Source organism: Triticum aestivum, chromosome 7B, assembly GCF_018294505.1.
Source record: "Triticum aestivum cultivar Chinese Spring chromosome 7B, IWGSC CS RefSeq v2.1, whole genome shotgun sequence".
Lineage (NCBI taxonomy): Eukaryota > Viridiplantae > Streptophyta > Magnoliopsida > Poales > Poaceae > Triticum > Triticum aestivum.
The window spans coordinates 13076238-13100140 of NC_057813.1; the positions used below are offsets into that span (position 1 = coordinate 13076238).

General features: G+C 46.9%; 1 pseudogene; it reads right to left on the bottom strand.

The window, feature by feature from the left end:
• Positions 1-278: 278 nt before the first annotated feature.
• LOC123162970 (subtilisin-like protease SBT3.9) lies at positions 279-23780 on the bottom strand (annotated as a pseudogene).
• Between the last annotated feature and the right edge of the window lie 123 nt (positions 23781-23903).

The following is a 23903-nucleotide window of genomic DNA, read 5'->3' on the forward strand; positions in this document are numbered from 1 at the left end:
CAACAACCTTTTCATTGAGACAGAAAGGTTTGTGAGCTTTAGATCCGTCATTGAGCCTTAGTCTAGTTCATGTCAATGATATATATGATCTGAGATTTTCTTATTAATTGCAATTTTGTACAAGTTTGTGAAGAAACCATCCCTTTACAAAGAAGAATCATATTGTTTCTGTATAAAAAATATATTTATTACATACAAATTTGATACTGAGTGTTTCTCCTACATTGTTTATGCGACCTACATGAATACACAAAGGTGTACAATAACTAGATATAAGTTTAAGCTGTATCTGCAACAAAGTCTTGTATCACAGTCCGTATCGCAATAGGAATTCTCACTGAGTGGGTACTTCCGTTTGGCCATGTCAAGCTCCCGAAAGTGTATCCTCCTTGTACTCTCTGCCTTGTTGTGAATGTCACCATAAACGCCGCCATTTTACTACTGCTTTGGGTGAAATTGATCACAGATTGCTCCACGGACACATCTATCCCCGCCGGAGCTTCAACCACTAAGTGATATGTTGCTTCCACTGGCCCAACATTAGTCACAGTGCGCCGAAGCATGACACGGCCCTTGAGGTTCGGCACAACAATTGACGGAAGGTTGAGATTGAGGTAGTAGGCCTCACAACCGTCTACATATCCAAGGGTGCAGTTGAAAAACTTGTTGTACTCCCTTGCATCCACATCATAAACCAAGCTAGGGTCAACGGCTCTATCAGGGTCAATGTGTCCACCACTAAAGTCGAAGGGGTCGACAAGTTTCCTTGGGACTGCTTCTGCTTGGATTGGCATGCCAAAACGATCGGTCACAGATGCTTCAACCAATGACAAGGAGAAATCAAGTCAGTAATATATTCTAAAGACTAGTTTTGATAAATTTTTAGTATTTCAATATATGTACCTATGGTGACGATGGCAGACTTGATCATGGCAGGTGACCAGTCAGGATGAACCGACTTGAGCAGTGTGGTCACCGCGGAGACATGCGGGCACGCCATGGATGTCCCAGAACTGAACACGTAGGAGTCGCCCTCTGCTGCCAAGCTACTGACGCGAGGTGCAGCAATGTCGGGCTGTTCAAGCATGTGTACCAAGAATTATATATGCATGTCTTCTGTTCTAGAAAACTAGAGAGGCTATAGGTAAAAACGATTAATGGCAACAACACTCTCAAGTTAGGAATTTGAGAATAATATGTACCTTGAGTATGCTAGGGAACAACAGGCTTGGACCTCTCGATGAGAACGAGGCGACCCTCGGCGACAACACCCCTTTTCCGACAACGGTCATGGCAGGTGACACCTTGACCACCGCATTACTAGCACGACACATGACAATGACATGAGTTTCCGGAGAACAAGAAAACCCATTCACTCTGTTTCGGACAACACGACAGGCACTCACCCTTTGTCCGACCTCGAATAGGAGGCAATCCGGTGTGCGATCTCAAAATCCACCACTACACAGAGCATAATGCCCTTACACAAAGGCAGGAAGTCGAGGAGGTTAGTAGTGTACTGTGCAAATATGAGTCCCTTGGCGCCAGCCATGATGGTGAGATTGATGGCTATGGGAAGTGCTTGTGGAGGCGGCATACTATTCGCGGCTGCCGGTTGATAGCACAGGATGATTTTACCAGTGACGTTGCTCAATGCCAGTGAAGATTCGGTGTCACAGCTGTGCAGAAGTTTTAATTCAGTATAATTGACAAAATCACCGAAACGTGGTTAAAAAAGTGGACAACTACAAAAAATTCGTCAAGTGATCACAGTTCAAGAAGTACAAAAGTTTTATTTCATTACCTCCCGGCATTAACAAGGCCTTTAAAGTCAGCGTGCATGTACCACCAGCTTTTATTTGTTTCCGAGCGATATCAAGGTCGGGAAAGACCGGTCAATCGTGCTAGCGGCCACTGTGGTAAACGATTGTAAGGGTATTGGATACTGTTTGCGGCACAGGGCCATCATCCATTCCGGCAAACACGACAGAGATCCCTCTTTGCACAGCATGCAGCGTACCGGGTAACTCGTGACCAGCCCCTCCAAGCGAGAGTGACAAGATGTCAACACCGTCATATATGGCGTCATCGATAGCCGCGAGGACTGCTGCTTCAGGGAAATTCCCACCCAACCAACAAACCTTGTAGATACTGAGCCGTGCACGTGGCGACCCGCCGCATTCCACGCCCATGCCTAGGCCTCCGTAGCTCACGCCCTACACTTCCCCGCTGGCGACGGTCGAGGCGACGTGCGTGCCATAGCCATCAATGTCCCTAGGTGACTTGTAGTTGTTATTTAGCACCTCGTCACTGATCCCGAGACCATACCAGCGCGCACCAATGATCTTTCTGTTGCAACTTGTGGCGTTGAAATCCTGACCAGTCTGGCATTTCCCTTGCCACCGTGCCGGCACAGGGCCATACCCATTGTCATCAAAGCTTCGTGATAAAGGCATATGCCTATAAAGAAGCATGCATATTCATGGGCATGAATTGATTTGGTATTGGGATTCCTCATATTCATGGGCACTACCTGAAGAAGCAGCTGAACCGCCAGCATAACTGGCAATGGAAATTCAATTTCGTCGACAAGATGAACAAGTTTCTACTCTACTAGAGCACACAGAATAAATGCAACGGCAAATTGGAGAGATGCATCAAGTTCTCTTTTCTCAAGGAATCAGAAATGTGGAAACACCAGATATTATTCTTGTCACCTTTTTTCCATGAGATGACACTGCTATGTTTCTGTTGATGCTTGGGTCAAGAAGACATAGGTTCAGAATGGGGAAAATGGTCCTCAGTTTGAACTAAAAACTATTATTTTTCTTTTGGGCCATCTTTGTATTTTTCTTGTCAGGTTTCATGCTTCATAACTAAACACATACAGTGCAGTTTGTAGTGTCATTATAAATAGACGATGCATCAGGCTACTAGAGTATCTAGTTTCTATCAGAAATAGATAAGAATTAAGGGCATGATAAGGTGATACTGAATATGGGTTATAGCGGAAAATAGAATGTTTGGTGCAATGAAGCCGTTGACATTGAATGAGCCTGGTGTCGATGCAGTACCTAGGAACCTTGGTAGCCTTGGTTTTGGCTTCTGAACCTGAGGCCTGTGCTCAACATGATAGTCAAACTGAGGTCCAGGAGCAGGCAGAGGAATTAGAATTGGCCATCTGACAGGAACAAGCTCGCCTTGGTAGAATGCATGCTCAATTGTGTGGGGCCTTGGAGGCGGAATAGGAGCAGTGGCATTAGCAGAGGCTTCAAGCTGCACATTCGTTGCAGGTGCATCATTGGCGTCATTCACATTGTTAACTTGAGGCACGACATTGGCTTTAGTCATGACAGCATCATTGGCTTCAGGACGATGTTGGTGGCCGCCTCAGTATTCTCAACCTCCACTTGAGGAGCTGGAGGGTTGGGCACAGACACGTTCTCCTCGAGAACAACTTCTTGGGTGGTAGGGGGAGTAACAAGAAGCTCTTCTTGTCTTTCTTCGGAATCTCTTCAGAAGCATTAGCTTCGGACACAGGAACCGCTACAGAAGGATTGTCTTCGGGAAACACTTGACGTGCCACTGAGCTGGATTGGTGTGAATCCTCTTCTGTGATGGTTGTCATGGAGACCGATGGCCTCTGGCCTTTGCGAACCCGTTGATACACGGGCGACGCTTTCGGGGATGGTGTGGTCTCCATGTAATTGTCGTCATTGACAATTGGACTGGGACCTTGCGTTGGTGAAGTATGGGGTGTACTTGTTGAGTCTTGAACTGGGGTTGCTAGTTGGGGGCGATCAACCCATGAGGCATCTTGTGAGATTGGCGTCAGAGGATGACCAATACTGATGGTTTTGCTGTTTGTGTGAACAGGCGATGATACCGTGTGGCGCTGAATCTGAGGAAGGACTTCATCATCTTCTACATTGTCTTGGGGACCAATGTCTTCAGTCGTGATGGGGTCAACGACTGGAACCTCTTGAGCTTCAGGAGCCTCTGTGGAAGCAGGCTCATGAACAATCAATCGACGCTCTTGATTTGCAGATGGAGAGGGAGCAAAAGCAATGGGTTCAACAACAAAGGGCTCTTTGGGAGCAACCCGATCTCTTTTCTTGGTCTTCCTCTTCTTGAGGGGTGGTGCATCATCTGTGGTGTTCTTGGTTTTGCGCTTTCTGGCTTCGGCTTCAGCTTCCTTGGTTTTCTGCTGTTCTGAAGCCACTGTGGAGAATTTAGGCTTCGAGCTTGTCATGCTGGCTGGGAAGACAATGTGAGGTTCTTCCCGCTGTGGAGCTTCAGTCCGGGCCACAGTGTGCTTCTTCTTTTGCTTGGCAGCCATCTTGGGGTCAATGCCAGGACGCCCAAGAGCCTTGCGCTTTTTAGCTTCGTTGTAAGCCAGAGCACACTTAGCAGCAAGAGTTTTCATGCGCTCTCTTGAGCCTTTGGCTTCCTCATGTTTCTTGTGAAACGCCCCCTTGAGGTCATTGAGCATCACCTTGAATTTCTGGACATCAGCCACACTCAGCTTGGCTACATGCTTCTTGAACTGTTCCTTCTCAAAATCAATCTTGTGCTTCAGTTCAACAATTCGCTGAGCCATAGCCAGCTCAGGAGCAATGGCGCCTTGAAAGGAGACGCTGATGCCAATGGGGAGTTGAAGATCATCAAAGCTGAGGTCTTGATTGTCGAACCATTCATCAATGAAATTGTGCAAGATGTTCACATCGAAGAGGGCAGATCATTGAAGATCTCCGCCTCTTGCTTGCTCTTGATTAGCTTCTCAAGGGCATCATTGCCAAATTCTTCATCTGAAGACAAATCAATGGCTTCAGATTTGTTCCTTAGAACGGCAGCAGGTGTCAGTGCTTGACTGTGTCGCTGAATAGGTTTCTTCTGTGGCTTCTCACGCTTCTTGGAGATGCGAGAGAGATCTTCTGAGGTGTTACTGGGAGCAGGAGGGGCAGTTGCCAATGGCTTTACTCATGAAGCTTTTGGAGCAGCAGATGACTTTGAAGCTTTAGTCTTCTTTTGCTTCTGTGGCTTTGGAGTAGGAGCTGGAGCTTCATGAGTGTCAGCACCATCATCAGAATGATCCACCTTGGCACCTTGGACAGAAATGTGGGTGATGAGGCCAGCAAGGTTGTAGAAGGGGCCGATCCTATTCTGATTGGCTTCGCAGGTGCCATTGTCTCGAGGTGAGGATGGACCAGGGTTGAAGTCGAGCCCTAGAGCCTTCTTGTTCTTCGCAGCTGAGTCTTTGGCGAACTGATAGTTGCGCTTGAACAGATGGTCTTCACGGCACCACAATAGAGAAGAAGGATCAGCGTTCTCTGGCTGTGGTCCGCGAATCATGCACGGATAGAATTCTCGTTGGATGGCTTCAGGAAGGGACTGGGGTTGAAGATTTTTGTACACAATATCTCCCCAGGGTCCCTTGATGGCATTCTTCTCTGCATATTCTTCAGTGACGAAGCGGTATTTGAACCATTCTTCTGCCCAATATCTTTGAATCCACTGGATTCGATTCTTGCGGCCGGTATAGGTTTCCTCAGGGTCTGTTTTGTACAGCTCGTGCAAATCTCGAGGCAAATCCTTGGAAGTGTTACCACGGTGCTGTCTACCTCCCTTTCGTGCTAACTTCTCAGTTGCCATGAAGTTTAAACTAAAGGGCTTCAGTACGTGCAATGGCTTCAAACGGCTGGTCAGACAAGAACTGGCTTCAGGTGAATTGATGTGACTCTGCAAGAATTCTGCAAACGAATGCAGACTATGAGAACCAAGGGATTCTCCCACGGACATGTACCTGTGCCAGAATTAGAGGTGCGAGGGAAGGGGAAGAGGTCATATGCATCTCAGAAGATTTTGAAGATAAATCAGTTTGAAGACATTGACCTCATAACGCGAAGACATTCACTTATATGATGAGAGTTGGTTCCAGAGTTGTACAAATCCAAGAATAAGTACAAGTGAGGAATCTAACTTGTAAAGAAGCATAAGTGAATAGACTAGGCAAAATATGAGATGCAGAATGAGATAGACTCAAGTTTGGAGATCTAGAAACCACTTCTGGTAAAGACGGATGAATCTATCAGATCGAAAAGACAGTAAAAAGTAAAATTTAATTACCACACAAAGAACTGCTAGACGGAACGAAGGTGGAGGTCGAGTAGTTCAATCTCCTGTGTCCTAACTTGGCGACGGAAGACACCTACGACGACGGTGGAGAGGACAAGGTCCACGACCGGCGTGAGGACGGCGTCGAAGAAGTCGCGGCAGCTAAGCGCTTCATCGTCGGCGTCGTCGAGAGCTAGCAGAGGCGCTAGGGTTTGCGAGAGGTGGCGAGGAGGAAGAAGAATTTTGGACCGAGATGTGATGGGTATTTATAAGGACAGAGACGACACAACACAATTATAAATGTTTGTCAGATTGACTCCAACTGACAAGGTCTCAGTAAAGACAATCGACAGTTTTCAATAGAATGCATATGACTTGGACAAATAGAGTTGAGGTAGAAGCATAGATAGGTTTAGGGTCCGATCTCATTCACTTAGTTCAAAATATTCAACACGAAGCCATGGCTATAAGTGAATGCTGTAGAGGACAGAAAACAGATATATATATATAGTACTAGTCCAATTCAACCAATTGAAGATAAACTTGAATGTAAGCCAATGATGAATATGAATCCAATATGAAAACTATGCAAACATAACGCCAAGAGAAACACTTCAAACGAGAATTTGGTGGTGGTGTTACCCACCGTATAGGAAGTATTAGACCCAGACACGGCGCACAATTATCGTGGCGCTCTGAAGTCAAATTCCACATTAATGTATTCACACTTAGAGTGTATGTCTTCATTGATTGAAGATATACATTACTTCATGTGTTTCACATCTAAGTCATCAAAATGCATAAGTGTTAGGATGTGTGCCCATTCACAGGACATTTGAGGATTCCAAGATATTTAGCTCACACCGCAACTTGCAAAACCTTTTCTCATCCAAGGGCTTTGTGAAGATATCAGCCAACTGTTCTTCTGTCTTGACGTGAATGATATCAATATCTTCCTTCATAACATGATCTCTGAGAAAGTGATGACGAATTTCAATGTGCTTTGTCTTCGAGTGATGAACTGGGTTGTTGGCAATCTTGATGGCACTCTCATTATCGCAGTAGAGAGGCACATTCTTCAGATGGATTCCATAGTCCTTGAGAGTTTGCTTCATCCAGAGAAGTTGAGCACAGCAAGATCTAGCAGCAATGTATTCAGATTCAACAGTAGAGAGAGATACACAGTTCTGCTTCTTTGAAGACCAACAGACAAGAGATCGTCCCAGAAAGTGACATGTGCCTGATGTGGACTTGCGATCAAAGTTGTCACCAGCATAATCAGCATCTGAGAATCCAACTAGATCAAACTCTGAGCCCTTTGGATACCATAATCCAAGTGTTGGGGTGTAAGCCAAATATCTAAGAATTCGCTTCACAGCTAAGTGATGTGATTCCTTTGGTGCTGCTTGGAATCGGGCACACATGCAAACACTAAGCATTATATCTGGCCTAGATGCACATAAGTAAAGCAAAGAACCAATCATGGAGCATATACCTTTTGATCGAACTCTTTACCATTGTCGTCGGGACCCAGATGACTTTTGGTTGGCATTGGCGTCGTGTATCCTTTGCAATCTTGCATTCCAAACTTCTTCAGGCAATCTTTGAGATATTTTTCTTGTCATATGAAGATGTCGTTGTGTTGCTGACGGATTTGAAGACCCAAAAAGAACTTCAGCTCACCCATCATGGACATTTGATATTGCTCTTGCATCACATGACCAAATTCATCACTGTATTTCTTGTTGGTGCAGCCGAAGATAATGTCATCCACATAGATTTGGCACACAAATAGTTCACCATCATATGTCTTCGTGAAGAGTGCAGGATCTAGTGAACCAGGTTTGAAGCCTTTGCTCTTCAGGAAGTCTTTGAGCGTGTCATACCAAGCTCGAGGGGCTTGTTTGAGGCCATACAGTGCCTTGTTGAGCTTGTATACCATATCAGGATGCTTCGGATCTTCAAAGCCTGGAGGTTGTGCGACATATACTTCTTCTTCTATCTTTCCATTGAGAAAAGCACTTTTCACATACATTTGATACAGAAGAATGTTCTGATGATTTGCATAGGCTAGCAATATGCGAATGGCTTCAAGTCTTGCCACCGGAGCAAATGTTTCATCAAGTCAATTCCTTCCACTTGAGTGTAACCTTGCGCAACGAGACGAGCCTTGTTTCTGACCACTTGACCATGCTCATCTTGCTTGTTGTGATATATCCATTTGGTGCCAATGATATTGTGCTTCCGAGGATCAGGACGCTTGACAAATTCCCACACATTATTGAGCTCGAACTGTTGAAGCTCTGCTTGCATAGCTTGAATCCATTTAGGTTCCATGAAGGCTTCATCGAATTTCTTGGGTTCAGAGATTGAGACAAATGCAAAATGTCCACAAAAGTTGGTTAGCTGTGTTGATCTTTGAGTTGCTTTTGAACAAGTGAGTGGACCAGGTGCATTCAAGCTGTCAATTATCTTCTCAATCTGAACTTCATTTTCAACACGAGGATGAGCAGGACGAAGATTTTGTTCTGGCTCATCAATGTCATCATTTGGGGGATTGTCTTCAGGCTGAGCATAGTCTTCAGGTTGATTAGGTGCAGAAATGACAAGTTCCTCTTTAGATTGACTCTCAGAGGGTATGATATCTCCAATTCCCATTTGCTTGATAGATTCACTTGGAGGTACTTCATCTAGCACATTTGGTAGGTGCTCTCTTTGCGAGCCGTTAGTTTCATCGAACCGCACATCCATAGTTTCAACCACTTTATTGTGAAAGAGGTTGAAGACTCTGTAGGAGTGCGAATCCTTTCCATAACAAAGCATAAAACCTTCATGTGCTTTCGGTGCAAATTTTGAAGCGTGATGTGGATCCCTGATCCAGCACCTAGCACCAAATACTCTGAAGTAGCCTACATTTGGCTTCTTACCAGTTAGGAGCTCATAGGATGTTTTCTTCAAAAGCTTGTGAATATAAACTCGGTTGATGATGTGGCAAGCAGTGTCAATGGCTTCAGGCCAGAACTTCTGTGGAGTCTTGTACTCATCAAGCATCGTTCGGGCCATCTCAATGAGAGTTCTGTTCTTGCGCTCGGCGATGCCATTCTGCCAAGGTGTATAAGGAGCAGAGAACTCATGTGTGATACCAAGTGTATCCAGATAGAGGTTGAGGCCAGTGTTCTTGAACTCAGTGCCATTGTCGCTTCTAATGTGCTTGATCTTGACGCCATAGTTCGTCATGGCACGATTGGCAAATTGTCTGAAGACATCCTGCACTTCAGTCTTGTAGATGATTATATGCACCCAAGTATATCTAGAGTAATCATCAACAATTATGAAGCCATAGAGGCAAGCAGTAGCATTGAGAGTAGAGTAGTGAGTAGGGACGAATAGATCCATGTGAAGCAGCTTGAAGGGTTGAGATGTAGTCATGATTGTCTTCGAGGGATGCTTGGCCCTAGTCATCTTTCCAGCTTCGCAGGCGCCACATAGATGGTCCTTCTTGAACTTGACGCCTTCGATGCCCACGACATGCTTCTTCTTCGCGAGAGTGTGCAAGTTCTTCATGCCAGCATGCCCTAGCCTTCGATGCCAGAGCCAACATTCTGAAGCCTTTGCTAGAAGACATACGGCTATCTGTGGTCCTGCTGAGAAATCTACCATATATAGATCGTCTTTCCGATACCCTTCAAAGACTAGAGACTTGTCAGGCATCGATATTTTCCAAATAGCACAATCATGTTTAAGTCACAAAGCATTGAGACAGACATTAAGTTGAAACCGAGGGATTCAACAAGCATCACTTTATCCATGTGCCGATCCCTTGATATTGCAACTCTGCCTAGACCCAATACCTTGCTTTTACCGGTGTCAGCAAATATGATGTGACTTTTGTCTGATGGACGTAGCGTTGAATCCATCAGAAGACTTTGATCGCCCGTCATGTGGTTAGTGCATCCACTGTCCATAATCCATTCTGAAGTACGAGGTGTCGTAGCCTACAATGCAGTTTGGGGGATAGGCTTCACCAAGCGAGTTGTGAAGCATAAACATTTGACGAACAAGTGGAACATGAAAATTCAGATCTTGGTTAGGATAGATAGGGTGAGTATCAAGGAATCCTGGAACAAAGTACATAGTAAGACCATTCGGGCATTTTATCTTGCGCCCCACAAGATGTTTAAGGTCCCCAGCATAAGTTTTGGACGCCTTTGATTTCCGGCTGGAGACCTTACCCTGCAAAAGAGAGTTATGTTTTCTTAACCACCCACATTTTTAGGGGTGGCTTAGAAGCAATGAGTCTAAGTGCAGCATCTGAGAATTTCGGCTTTGGATCCCTAGTAAATAGCCTTGCAGGAGGTGAATAATACTCATAGGAATAAGCAGAAAAATTCTTTGTTCTATGAACATAGCGGTTTGAGGAAACACGCTCATATTCATGGATCTGAGTATGATTTCCCTGCAAAACATTGACATTAGGGTGACTCAGATGAGTCTCGATCTGTATGAAGCTTTTGGACCATATGAAGCCTTAGGTATGGGGTTTGTCTTCTTCATGGGTGGTGTTATGATGACATTCATAGGAAGATTCTCAAGACAACTTTTGGGAACCCATATCTTCTTCAAAGGTGGCCCATTCCTGCAGTTAGTACCAATATACCCGGCAAACACTTCACCATTCTGATTCTTAAACAGTTTATAGTTTGCATTATAGGATTCATCAATGATAATGGGGTTAGCACAAGTGAAACCAGATAAGGTGGATGGATCAACTGGAGGTTCCTTTGCAGCAACCCATGTGGTTTTGGGGTACTGCTCAGGCTTCCAGTAAGACCCATCAACATTCATTTTCCTCTCGAACCCAACACCCTCTTTCCTAGGGTTTTGGTTTAGAATCTCCTTTTTGAGGACATCACATAATGTCTGATGCCCTTTGAGACTTTTGTACATCCCTGTCTCAAGCAGTGTCTTCAACTTGGCATTCTCATCAACAATAGTAGTGGTATCCTCAGCAGAGGGGTTAGTTACCACATCAGTAGTTGAAGATATTGCAACAGTAGCAGCAGTAGAACATTGAGCAACAGAGGCAGCGTTATCACGCTCAATGCATTTTAGGCATGGTGGTTCAAATCCTTCCTGAGCGGGACTGATCTGTTGGGCGCGAAGTGACTCATTTTCCTTTTGAAGATCTCCATGATCCGATCTCAATTTCTCAAGTTCCTGCTTCCTTTGAAAATAATCATATGAAAGCTTTTCATGTGACAGGTTCTCTTCTTGTGATCATAGGCAGAAGCTTCATCATTCCTTGAGCTGGATCGTGAAGACTTTCTGAAGCCTTTCTTCTTGGTGAATTTCTGGAACTTCTTCACAAGCATAGCAAGCTCCTTTCCAATGTCTTCAGGATCACCAGAACTGCAGTCAGATTCTTCTTTAGATGAGGAAGCAGCAACACTTTGCCTTCAAAGCTCGAGTTCGGCCATAGTTGGGGCCATAGATATCTCGTTTCTCAGATAGCTAGTACTCATGTGTGTTGAGCCTCTCAAGTATGTCAGACAGATCGAGAGTCTTGAAATCAGGGCGTTCTTGTATCATCAGGCTAAGGTGTCAAATGAGCTGTCTAGAGATCTTAGTAGTGTCTTCACCATCTCATGCTTCGTGATCTCAGTGGCGCCGAGTGCTTGGAGCTCATTTGTGATATCAGTGAGGCGATCAAATGTGAGCTGGACATTCTCGTTGTCGTGTCTCTTGAAGCGGTTGAAGAGGTTACGGAGAGTACTGATACGTTGATCTCGCTGAGTTGAGACGTCTTCATTGACCTTGGAGAGCCAGTCCCAGACTAGCTTCGACGCTTCCATAGCACTCACACAGCCATACTATCCTTTGGTAAGGTGACCACAGATGATGTTCTTGGCAGTAGAGTCCAGTTGAATGAACTTCTTGACATCAACAGGGGCGACACCTTCACTAGTCTTGGGAACGCCGTTCTTGATGACATACCATAGATCGACATCAATGGCTTCAAGATGCATGCGCATCCTATTCTTCCAGTAGGGATATTCAGTGCCATTGAAGATGGGGCACGCATCGGAGACTTTGATTATCCCTGCAGTCGACATAGCTAAACTCTAGGCGGTTAAACCGAATCACACAGAACAAGGGAGCACCTTGCTCTGATACCAATTGAAAGGACTAGTTATCGACTAGAGGGGGGGTGAATAGGCGATTTTTATGAAAGTCTTCAAAACATGGGAGTTTCGAAGACAAACAATGTAAACAACACTATTCAAATGCGGCGGAAGGTAGACTACACTAGACAAGCCATAGTCAAGAATTCAATGGAGTGAAAGCATGAAGACTAATAGCAGCTAGGTAGTAAAGATCAAGATGGAAGATAGTATGAAGCCAATCAGAACAGATAGTCACACAGTGAAGTCAAACAGATAATGCAAGCAGGCAATGACTTCACGAAGACAAACTGTAAGTAAAGAGAGGTAAGAGATAGAACGAGTGGCTTCAGAAGGACAGGGATTTGTTCGACCAGTTCCAGTTGCTGTGACAACTGTACATCTGGTTAGGGAGGCTGAGATTCAACTCATAAGACCGCATCTTCACCTTATTCCCCTTGAGCTAAGGACACTTAGTCCCCGCCCAATCACTCTGGTAAGTCTTCAAGGTAGACTTCCGAACCTTCACAGACTTCATTCACCGGCAATCCACAATGGCTATTGGATGCTCAAAACCTGACGCCTAACCGACTGGAGGATTCACAGTCCTCAAGTGTAATAAGTCTTCAGATCATGCGGACGGAAAGACTTCAGTGATGCCAAACACTCTTTGGGCTCTGGGTGGTTTGGGCTTTGTCCTCGCAAGGATTCTCTCTCGAAAGCTTCGGCGCTGGGCTGCTCTCAAACGACAAAAGCCGTGTACTAACTCTGAGCAGCCACCAATTTATGGTGTCGGGGGTGGGCTATTTATAGCCACTGGGCAACCCGACCGGATTTGTCTGAAATGGCCCTGGGTCACTAAAGAACTGACACGTGTCACAGCCGTCAGATTTCAAACGCATGCGGCAGCTTGACTTGGGCTACAAGTAAAGCTGACTTATCCGACACAGGATAAGATTTGCTCTCATTGTCTTCGCTCGAAGACATAGGATTTGGTTTGAGCATCACTTCAGTCACTCTGACTTTGTTCACTTGAACCCACTTAACAGTGCGGTGGTTCCTATGACTCAACAAAGAAGAAAAGGAAACAACGAAACAACTAAGTCTTCGCGCTCGATAGTCTTCACTCAATGTCTTCTCGTGTCATAGTCTTTAATGTGAATATCTTCACAGACCACCATTGTCTTCAATGTCTTCACACATTTTTAGGGGTCATCTCCGGTAGGTAAACCGAATCAAGGAGGGACTACTACTTGTGTTATCCTGCAATTCTCAAAAACACATTAGTCCCTCAACCAGGTATGTCGTCAATACTCCAAAACCAACTAGGGGTGGCACTAGATGCACTTTCAACTTGTCGCGTTGAACTCCTTGCCTGTCTGGCATTCCCGTTTTCAACGTGCCGGTATAGGGCCATACCCGTTGTCATCAAAGCTTGGTGATTCAGGCCATATACCTATAGAGAAGCATACATATGCATGGAGTTTAAGATTGAGGGTTTCTCATGCATATGGGATTTCTGATGTTTTGGATTTAAGCTTGAGGGTGGGATTGCCAACATGAGTCAATCACCCCGACGATAACATCTTCACCGTACTTTTCTCTTTTGAAGAGTCCGACCGGTTGTTGCAGTGATTGGTTATGGTCCAGGCCAAGGAGGTCCCAGCTCCGAGTTGTGTGTGGTTGGTGAAAAGTATTAGGCTTCAGAGTGACAATGTCAGTAAATTCCACATTTTGAGAATATGCTTATTAGCTTATGCTGACTGTGCAAGTAGGTATGCAGATTGTTGGGCCTAGGACTTCTAACCGAATGATTTATGGAATTCATGTGCGATTCCTAGTATTCAAATAAAAGAATAATGGATTACATATAATGGTTGAAAATTACTTGCAATTGCCTCAGCTTGAGATTCGGTGACTGTCGGTATCAAAACCAGCGGATCTCGGGTAGGGGGTCCCGAACTGTGCGTCTAGGCGGATGGTAACAGGAGACAAGGGACACGATGTTTTACCCAGGTTCGGGCCCTCTTGATGGATGTAAAACCCTACGTCCTGCTTGATTGATATTGATGATGTGGGTATTACAAGAGTAGATCTACCACGAGATCAAGGAGGCTAAACCCTAGAAGCTAGCCTATGGTATGACTGTTGTTATGTCCTACGGACTAAAACCATCCGGTTTATATAGACACCGGAGAGGGTTAGGGTTACACAGAGTCGGTTACAATGGTAGGAGATCTACATATCCGTATCGCCAAGCTTGCCTTCCACGCTAAGGAAAGTCCCATCCGGACACGGGACGAAGTCTTCAATCTTGTATCTTCATAGTCTTGGAGTCTGGCCGATGATGATAGTTCGGCTATCCGGACACCCCCTAGTCTAGGACTCCCTCAGTAGCCCCTGAACCAGGCTTCAATGACGACGAGTCCGGCGCGCATATTGTCTTCGGCATTGCAAGGCGGGTTCCTCCTCCGAATAATTTATAGAAGATTGTGAACACCAGGATAGTGTCCGGCTCTGCAAAATAAATTCCACATTCCACCGTAGAGAGAATAATATTTACACAAGTTCAATCTGCTGACGTATTTCATGGCGTGACGTCACACCACAACCAAGCCTTTACTTGAATCGTTCTTATTATACCACCTCAGCGCATTTAGCGAAGCGGTTTCCTTGGCACGTCTTGTCGATGCACAAATCGTGTTCCCCTTATTCCGGGATTCCCATCAATACAGACGTGGGTAACCCAACCGCGCCCGTTGCCACACCCCCTCCATCGAAGGCGAGTTCCAAACAGTCACGGGGACGGCTCTTGGTATTCTCCCTCTTTATAAGGAGACCAAGGCCCGCTCCTTTTCTTCAATCCTCAATCAAATCCGCCCCTCGCCCCGAGTTCCAACACCCAGGGCTCCAGATTCGGGCACTTCGGATCTTCGACAATGTCCGGCTCTGACCTATAGGGCGGTGGATGCCCTCCTCCGTCACGGAAGAGGACGTGCTAAAGCTGAGAGATGCCAGGTACCTAACCTACGAGATTTCGCATAGGTTGCCTGCCCAAGGGCAAGTCATTCCTACTCCTGAGCCTGGCGAGAGTGTCGCGTTCGCGTCTCACCTCCGTCGGGGTTTAGGCTTCCCGATGGATCCCTTCGTGAGGGGGCTCCTGTTTTACTACGGGCTGGAATTCCACGACTTGGCTCCGGAGTCTATCCTCCACATCTCATCATTTATTATCGTCTGCGAAGCCTTCCTCTGCATTACCCCTCACTTTGGTTTGTGGCTCAAAACCTTCAATGTGGAGCCGAAGATGATTGAGGGGCGTCAGGCAGAGTGCAGAGGGGCAGTTATAAGCAAGAGGGCCGATGCTCCATGGCCCGAGGGCTCTTTTCAGGAGGAGCTTGGCTTGTGGCAACAAGAGTGGTTCTATATCACCGCTCCCAGGGGCAGCAGGCAGAGGCCGCCGCTCGCCTTTCGCCCGGCCCCTCCACAACGGCCGACCTTGTGGGTCAATAAAGGGTTCGACTGGGGGCCGTCCAAGGACGTACCCCTATTGTAGGGCCGGATTCGAGACCTCCAAGAGAGGGAGATCAATCTGGTCGTAGTGACGCAGGTTATGCTGATTCGGCGTCTTCTTCCCTGCAAATGTCGCCCCCTCCGCCTGTGGGAATTCAATCCGGAGGGATCATGAGCTCTCCAACACTTCATGGGTACAAAACCCGTGCAGATGTACAAACTGTTCTTCGGATCACAAGAAGTGTGTCCGGACTTGACCAAGGACGCTGGCCTAAGCTGCAATCGCCCGGATACTCAAGTAGGTAGCCCTGTGACCGGACATATCATTCGTTTATTTATCATGGTTTTGCCTTTTAACCGGCTATTCTTTGAACAGGAGTGGATAGCGCAAGCAAAACTGATACGGTGTCCGGCTCCCCTCCCTGAGACCACGCCGGATCCCGTGTTAATCAAAATGTTGGAGGTAGCGCCTTTGGAGGAGGGCAAAGGGGAGAACAGGGAAACTACCACCTCCGTTAAGGAGGCTCTCAGTAAGGGGGGAATCAAGAATCCCTTCCTCCATGGGGAGAAGAGGACCGCTTTCGAAAACCCGGAGGCCAAAGCCTCGAAGCGGGGAAAGAAATCTGCACCGGAAGGTCCTGTGCCGGGAGGAGTCCCGGCCGCACAGTCTCCCCAAAGGAATCAGCCCTCCAGCGAGCCGTAAGTAGAAAAAAGGGAAGTTTTATAATAAGGGACATCCCTATTTTATTTCTAAGGATAACCGAAGTTTTTAACTTGTAGTTCGGATCTCAGCCCTTCTCAGCAGAGCTCATCCTCGCGGGACCTTCATCCGGAGATGATGGAGAGCGAAACGCCTCCATATGCCGCCCCGTCAGGCGGGGCGGACGACCCTGAGGTGTCGTCACGGAGGGTCTCCCCGAGTCCGGCAGGGCCTGGGAGTTCGGCACCCACTGGAGTACGGCCGGTGGAGCTGCAGGGTTAGCTCGAGAGGACGTCTCTCTCAGAAGATCACCATGCATTAATGAGTGCGGTGATTGAAAGGATCTCATCCGCCAAGAGCGGGTTGCATGAGGCCGTCGGAAGTTTACTGACGGGGTTTGAGGTACGCAAAAAATGACATACCTTTTGACAGTTTTGCACATAGAGTGCGCCCTGTATAGATAGTAGCCCCTGAGACCCGGTATGTTGTCGAAAGCGACAGCGTGCCGAGGATCATAATCTCAGTTACGAAATGTCTCCTTTCCTATGCAGGTGGCGGAAAGTTCGGTGGCCAGCTGGACTGATAGAGTTGCCAAACTGAAGAGGCAACTCGACGTTGCGGATGCGGACATCGCGCTGGTCAATAAACGACTTGACGAGTCTCAAGGTAGGTGGTGTTTCTGCGGTCACCTGGTAAGGGAGCTGATGCCCACTCCTTACAACATGCATGCTTGATGCAGATGGTGCCGCTGCTGTGGAAGACCTTCGGGCGGAGCTTGCTCGAGCCAAGGACCAAGCCAGAAAAAGTGATGCGGCTGCCTTGAAGGCAGCGGAGGAGCTAAAAGCCAAAAAGGCTGCTCACTGCCGAAGCAGGGAGGAAATGGCCGTAATGGCCGTGAAATTAAAAGATGCTACCGACCGCTATGAGGTTCTTGAAAGAGAGCGCCAAGCGGAGCAGGACGGCCTGAAGAAGGCCACCGCCGAAGCCAAGGATGCTCGTTCTGCAATGCGGGTTATAAAGGCGGAACTGCGTCAGGCCGGAGACATTGCGGCTGGAAAGCCCTTTCTGTTGCGTAGGAAGTTCACGGATCCGAAGTATGCTCAGTTGGGCCAGTTGTGGAGTGCGGAGGATCCTTATCTGGATTTGGCGGCGAGTGCGGCGGACGCAGTTGGGCACTTTCGAAGTCAGAAGGATCATGAATTGGAGGAGCTGTTTTGGTCTCAATTCCATAGTCTGGAGCGTCCACCTCCGTTGACCGGTCGGTTGGCTGAGTGGGCTGAGCTGAATAGATTGTCCGGACTTGCCATGACGAATGTGGTGGCTCATCTGTGGCCGGAAAGGCCCAAGCCGAAGAATTATTTTGGTTTATTGCAGCAATTCCTTGGGGCGGTGCCGCATATCAAGGCGATGTAGCGGTCGGCCTGCATAGAGGGTGCACGGATGGCTCTTGCCCGTGTTAAGACATACTGGGCGGAGATGAATGCCACCGATGTTGCGTCCCGGGGTTCGGACGAGAGCCGATTACCCACCGAGCACTATTTTGAGGAAGTCCTGCAGGGCGCTCGTTTAATAGAGTCGTAGTGCTCGAAAAATGTCATGTTCAAATGACATGCATGATTTGTGAGATCATATTTATAGTGTAATGACTTTTTATACTTGTGCGTTCAAGTATTGAAATATCTCCTGTGCGGCCGTTAATGTATATGTATTTATAACCTGAAAGATGGCAGTCTTTGGCTTCAGCCCCCACGCACAAAGTGCGGGGGTGTTTGCAAAAAATAAGCGCATTTTCACATTTAATCCAACGTCTTGGTCCTTTAAAGGAGGTGATAGCATAGCAAACTAGGCAACCGGACTATAATGCTTTATCACTTTCACTTAGCCATAGGAGCTCGATGGTGGGGCTACGATATAGCCCCTAGAGGCACCGCGCTCTCCGAACTCGGGGCGCGTGTGTGCCTAACCGGGAAGCGGTCCTTCGTCAAAGCGGAGGAATTCTAAACATTCTAATAGTCGATCGAGTGGTTGACCAGTCTCTCGCTATATCATGACAGTCAGTTTTCGGCTTTCTCTATTGAGGTGCTCGCCCGGCCGAACCGGGGCACAATCGCAGTAGTTCTCCTGGTGCCGCGTTAGCCGATGGAGCGGAACGTAAGGCAGCAAAACACAGGAGCCGGGCAAACCCAACATTTGACCAAAGACATGATTCGGAGCTGATGCATCTGCGTGCTGACTCCCCGGGCTGTTGAGTTATGTGACTTAAATCGTCTGCATCCGGAGGGCGGACATAAGTTCCCTGGAAATTTGCTCGAAACGCATCCTCAAGCTCTTCCCAACTTCCGATGGTATTTTCTGGGATGCTTTTGAGCCAATGCCGAGCTGGCCCTTTGAGCTTGAGGGGTAGGTATTTTATGGCATGGAGATCGTCTCCTCTAGCCATATGTATGTGTAGGATATAATCCTCAATCCAGACTCCGGGGTCTGTTGTTCCGTCATATGCCTCTATGTTTACGGGCTTGAATCCCGCTGGGAATTCATGATCCAGTACCTCGTCGGTGAAACATAGTGGGTGTGCGGCGCCCCTGTATTTAGGTGTGCCGTTATCTTCGAACACTCGGCGGGTTGTGTTGCTTCCTGGAGCCTTCTTTTTTGGCCCATAGATGGACCTGACCGGGCCATCCTTTTTGCGAGGATCCTTATTTGGATCGTGTGCCGGAGTATGTGCGGCGCCCCTTGCCGCTTTTAGACTGTTATCTGGTCGTCTATCCGGCCAGGCGGCCTCTTTCTTTTTTGACTGTGGGGGCTCTACGGCCTCGTCGTCAAATTCGGGCAACAACTTGCGCTTCGGGTAGCTCTTTGCTTGGTGACTATCGCCGTGTTTATCTGCGGTCTTGAGTACTTTGCTCCATCTCATTCTGAGTACGTCTTCCGCCGTTTTAAGCTTCCTCTTTTGCTTCTTCAAACTCCTTGCAGTGGCGACAAGCCTTCTGTGAAGGTTCTTATGCTCCGGTGATGTGTCCGGCGTGAGATCGTCTAGACTATTGTTTTTGCCGGGAATGGGTTGCTCGTCCACTGGTTCGCCCTGCTCTACGGCCGGGTCAGTATGGGTGCCGTTGTTATCGAGGCGGGACTTCGGGCGGCGCTTGCGTCGCCGTTTTTGTTGTTTTTCGGGGGAATTATCCTTCGCCGCGTCCCGTTGTTCCTTGTTATCGCTTTCTTTTGGTGTATCCATCATGTATACGTCGTGAGTTGAGGTGGCTTTCCAATGCCCAGTAGGCGCTAGTTCTTGGTCGTCTCCGGCATCATCGTCCATACCATCGATGTCTTCGGAGTCGAAGTCTAGCATGTCGGTTAAATCGTCGACAGTGGCTACTAAGTGGGTGGTGGGTGGGCCTTGAATTTCTTCGTCGTCCGCATCCCAACCGTCCTGACTGTAGTCCGGCCAGGGCTCTCCTGATAACGAGAGATGCTTTAGCGAACTCAGGATGTCGCCAAAAGGTCAGTGTTGAAAGATGTCCGCAGCGGTGAACTCCATGATCGGCGCCCAATCGGATTCGATTGAAGGGGGCGTGGGAGGTTCGGAGTCCGGCAAGGAGTCTGGCACCTCGGAGTCACGAGCTTCACAAGGGACAAGGTCAGTATTCGACTCTATCGCCGTAGAGGTTGCAGCCCCCGAGGCGATGTCTAACCACCCGTCCTCGATCTGTATAGCCGGCTCCGAATCGAGGGTCGGAGCGGACTCGAGTGCGGCCTCTAGGGCACTGTCCGGCAGCAGAGCTAAATCATGCCCATCGTGACAGTGCGGCGTGCTCGGCTGTGGCTCGAATCCATTGAAGATCAAGTCTCCGCGGATGTCAGCCGTGAAGTTCAGACTTTCAAATCTGACCTAACGGCTAGGGGCTTAGCTTTCGATCTGCTCTAGATGGCCAAACGAATTGGCCCGCAGTGCAAAGCCGCCGAATACGAAGATCTGTCCGGGGAGAAAAGTCTCACCCTGGACCGCGTCATTGTTGATGATTGAAGGAGCCATCGAGCCTATCGGTGACGACACAGAGGAACTCTCAATGAAAGCACCAATGTCGGTGTCAAAACCGGCGGATCTCGGGTAGGGGGTCCCGAACTGTGCGTCTAGGCGGATGGTAACAGGAGACAAGGGACACGGTGTTTTACCCAGGTTCGGGCCCTCTTGATGGAGGTAAAACCCTACGTCCTGCTTGATTGATATTGATGATGTGGGTATTATAAGAGTAGATCTACCACAAGATCAAGGAGGCTAAACCCTAGAAGCTAGCCTATGGTATGATTGTTGTTATGTCCTACGGACTAAAATCATCCGGTTTATATAGACATCGGAGAGGGTTAGGGTTACACAGAGTCGGTTACAATGGTAGGAGATCTACATATCCGTATCGCCAAGCTTGTCTTCCACGCCAAGGAAAGTCCCATCCGGACACGGGACGAAGTCTTCAATCTTGTATCTTCATAGTCTTGGAGTCCGGCCGATGATGATAGTTCGGCTATCCGGACACCCCCCAGTCCAGGACTCCCTTAGTGAGCATCGCCACGAACCCAGAAAATCCATGCTTGTAACTATAAAGAATCGATCTCGAGGCTTCATCCTTGTTGTTGCAAGTAAAATAAAAAGGTGAGCAAATCACAATTGTTTCCATGATGCGACATGAACTCGTGGCTAGTAGTACCTCCCGAAAACAGTTGTTAGCATGTCATGGTGCATTGCGATGACCACGGACGGGTCATCATGCTTCTTCTCCCCCCATATACACGATGTAGAGCCGAAACCCATCTTGTCTCATACGTTTTTAACAAACAGTTAATATCAGAGCAAGTGGAGCTAATTTAGGAGAAAAAAAACTGAGCCTAATCCCTGCCCTCACATCGTTTCACATTTCTAGTCGTTCGTTTTGCTGATCTGGACGTTTATGGCGGTTAGATCCACTGTCCTGAAGGGCTGCTGCTCCGAAAGAAAAAACTGAGCTCTCTGGTAAACCGGGCCGCTTCACACAGTCCAACTATCTAACCGAGCGCAGCCAACCTATTTATGTATCGCTGCGCTCCCTCCCTTCTCCGTAAAAGAACTGTTCGCTCGAGAGAGAAACAAGTCGGGGGTGCTCGAAACAGAGGAGGCGGGCGGGCCGGCCGGCGGTGGATACTGCGGGCGACGCGGGCGGATCGTGCCGACGCGTCGTCTTCTGAATGGATGTAGCCAACGATCGCGGGGGGATCCAGCTGACGCAGGGGTTGATGATCCAGCCGTCGGGCGATCAGCATGCGAGGAGATCAATGGCGACACCTCGTGTTCATGGCAGCTTCAGGCGACATTGACATCCCACCTCCCATAGCGGCACGTACTTGCCGTCCTCTTCTCTCTTCTCTCGCCGTCACCCATGTGTAGAAACATTAGCTTTAGATGGATTTTGTAAAAGAAGTGGATTTTGGTGATTGAGTTGTGGTGTTCTGATTACAGAGTTTATCTCGCCAAAACCATTGTGTGCCCGGAGGAGAAGAGCCCCTCTAAGGCCATTATGTACGGCCTCTCCATGACGCTCATGCAAGTCAGCTGCCATGCTTTTTGTAGGGTGTAACAACATTGATATGTTGGTGCAAGCTGTTACTCTGTGCCACTTTATTGGGGTTTACTCGCATTATATGTGTGATTAGCTTATTTACTCTATGCCACTTCTATCTTAGAGTGTTAATTTATATCCTGGTCCCTTTGTCTTCAGAAACATGTTCTTGAATTTTTTGAGAAAAATAAAGTTGTTGTTGTTGTTGTTGTTGTTGTTGTAAAAATGCGGTATAACGGCATAGCATCAATGTGTTTGGGCAGTCTGGTTGAAGCATTTTGGACACAACAGATGTTGATACAACGATGGGGAATTTGACAAACGTATTTGGATGATGTGATGGATATAGTTCTGGAAAGCCATATGCCTTCTTCAATACAAAATTACCATTAACTTGGACCGCCTTGAAGACTTGCTGATTCTTCTTGCTTGAAATTTCAGGAATTAATTCAGCACCTAAAGCATTGTTTACCACATAGGGCAGCTCCAACAATATACTAAGAGAGCCTTCTTTCCATTGCTTCTGTCGCCCTTTTCAATCGGCCGTATTGTTTTCATACCAAATACAACTTGGGATGTTATTTTCTGTTTGGGCCAGATGCTAAAAACTTGCACGTACCCGCCCGAACAATAGTTTCCTTTCATTGTTGGAGATCTTTATCTTAATAAAGATGCAAAGACATTCAAGGTTAGTTATATCTGGTTTGCTCGGTCAACCTACATTTTATTTCCATGTTGCCATCCATAATTGTCCTCTTTGCATAGACAAGTTCTTCAAGTAAATAATATTTGCATTAGAATTCTGGTGCCTGCTTTCAGATCTGATCATCTGATTCTCTAATTTAGTTGTGGTTTCATGATGTTGCCTTAGACAGTTGGACTATATCCTACTTAGTATCTTGACATAATTTTGGGTCTGCTCTGACCGTCTTGATTACATATTTATCTGCATCACTATGGCTCACCAATAGACGAGTCTGAGCTATTATTGTTGAAGTGTTTTATTTACAAATGAAATGTCAGTCATGCATGTAAAAAGAATACATAAAAAGAGACACGAAGATGTCGAGTGCTTTTGAGATTATTGTTTAGCAGTGCTTGAACACATTCAAACTGTTATTTCTTAACACATTCTTCAATCTTTTTGCCGCACAATTTGGGAATGTAATACCCAGGGTCCTCGCTATCTGATTCATGAAAACTGTTGTTAATTGACATGAGTGGTTTCCATAAACACTCAGACCTATTTCAATACAGGTTGCTACAGCATATCTAATTCCAACTGGAACTGGTAGTAAATTGCAAGGTTGCATAGATCAAATACATCTTATACTACTTTTTCATTTGTTTTTAGTATTTTACATAGCATCAATGAAAGACCAAAGTTGGAATCGGGTCTCTTCCTATTGTGCTATACCTTTGATGATATACATTTCCAATAGAAGATTTCAACTCAGTTACCATTTTTTTAGAACCTTCTTTAGTTACCAATGCAAAATTTTCTTAGCATGGCCTTTGATACTTCATGTTCACATATTATATTGTCAAAATAGATGGGCGCGTCAACTCGCGCCATCAGCGATCTAGTCTGGAAAGAAAGCAAGTAGAAAGAGGACTCAGGTATGCATCTTCTTTGCTCGACGCGTTAGCTGAAAGAGGCATCAGTGCTACCAGTAGCAGGACACCGCATAATGCTGTTCTAGAATCCATGTCTGGTATGGGGGGGGGGGGGAGTGCTATGTTCTGTTGTGTTCCCTGGTTTGTGTGTATATAGCAGTCATGATCAAACATGGAGGTACAATAATATTTTAAACGAATTTGCCGTCTGCATGT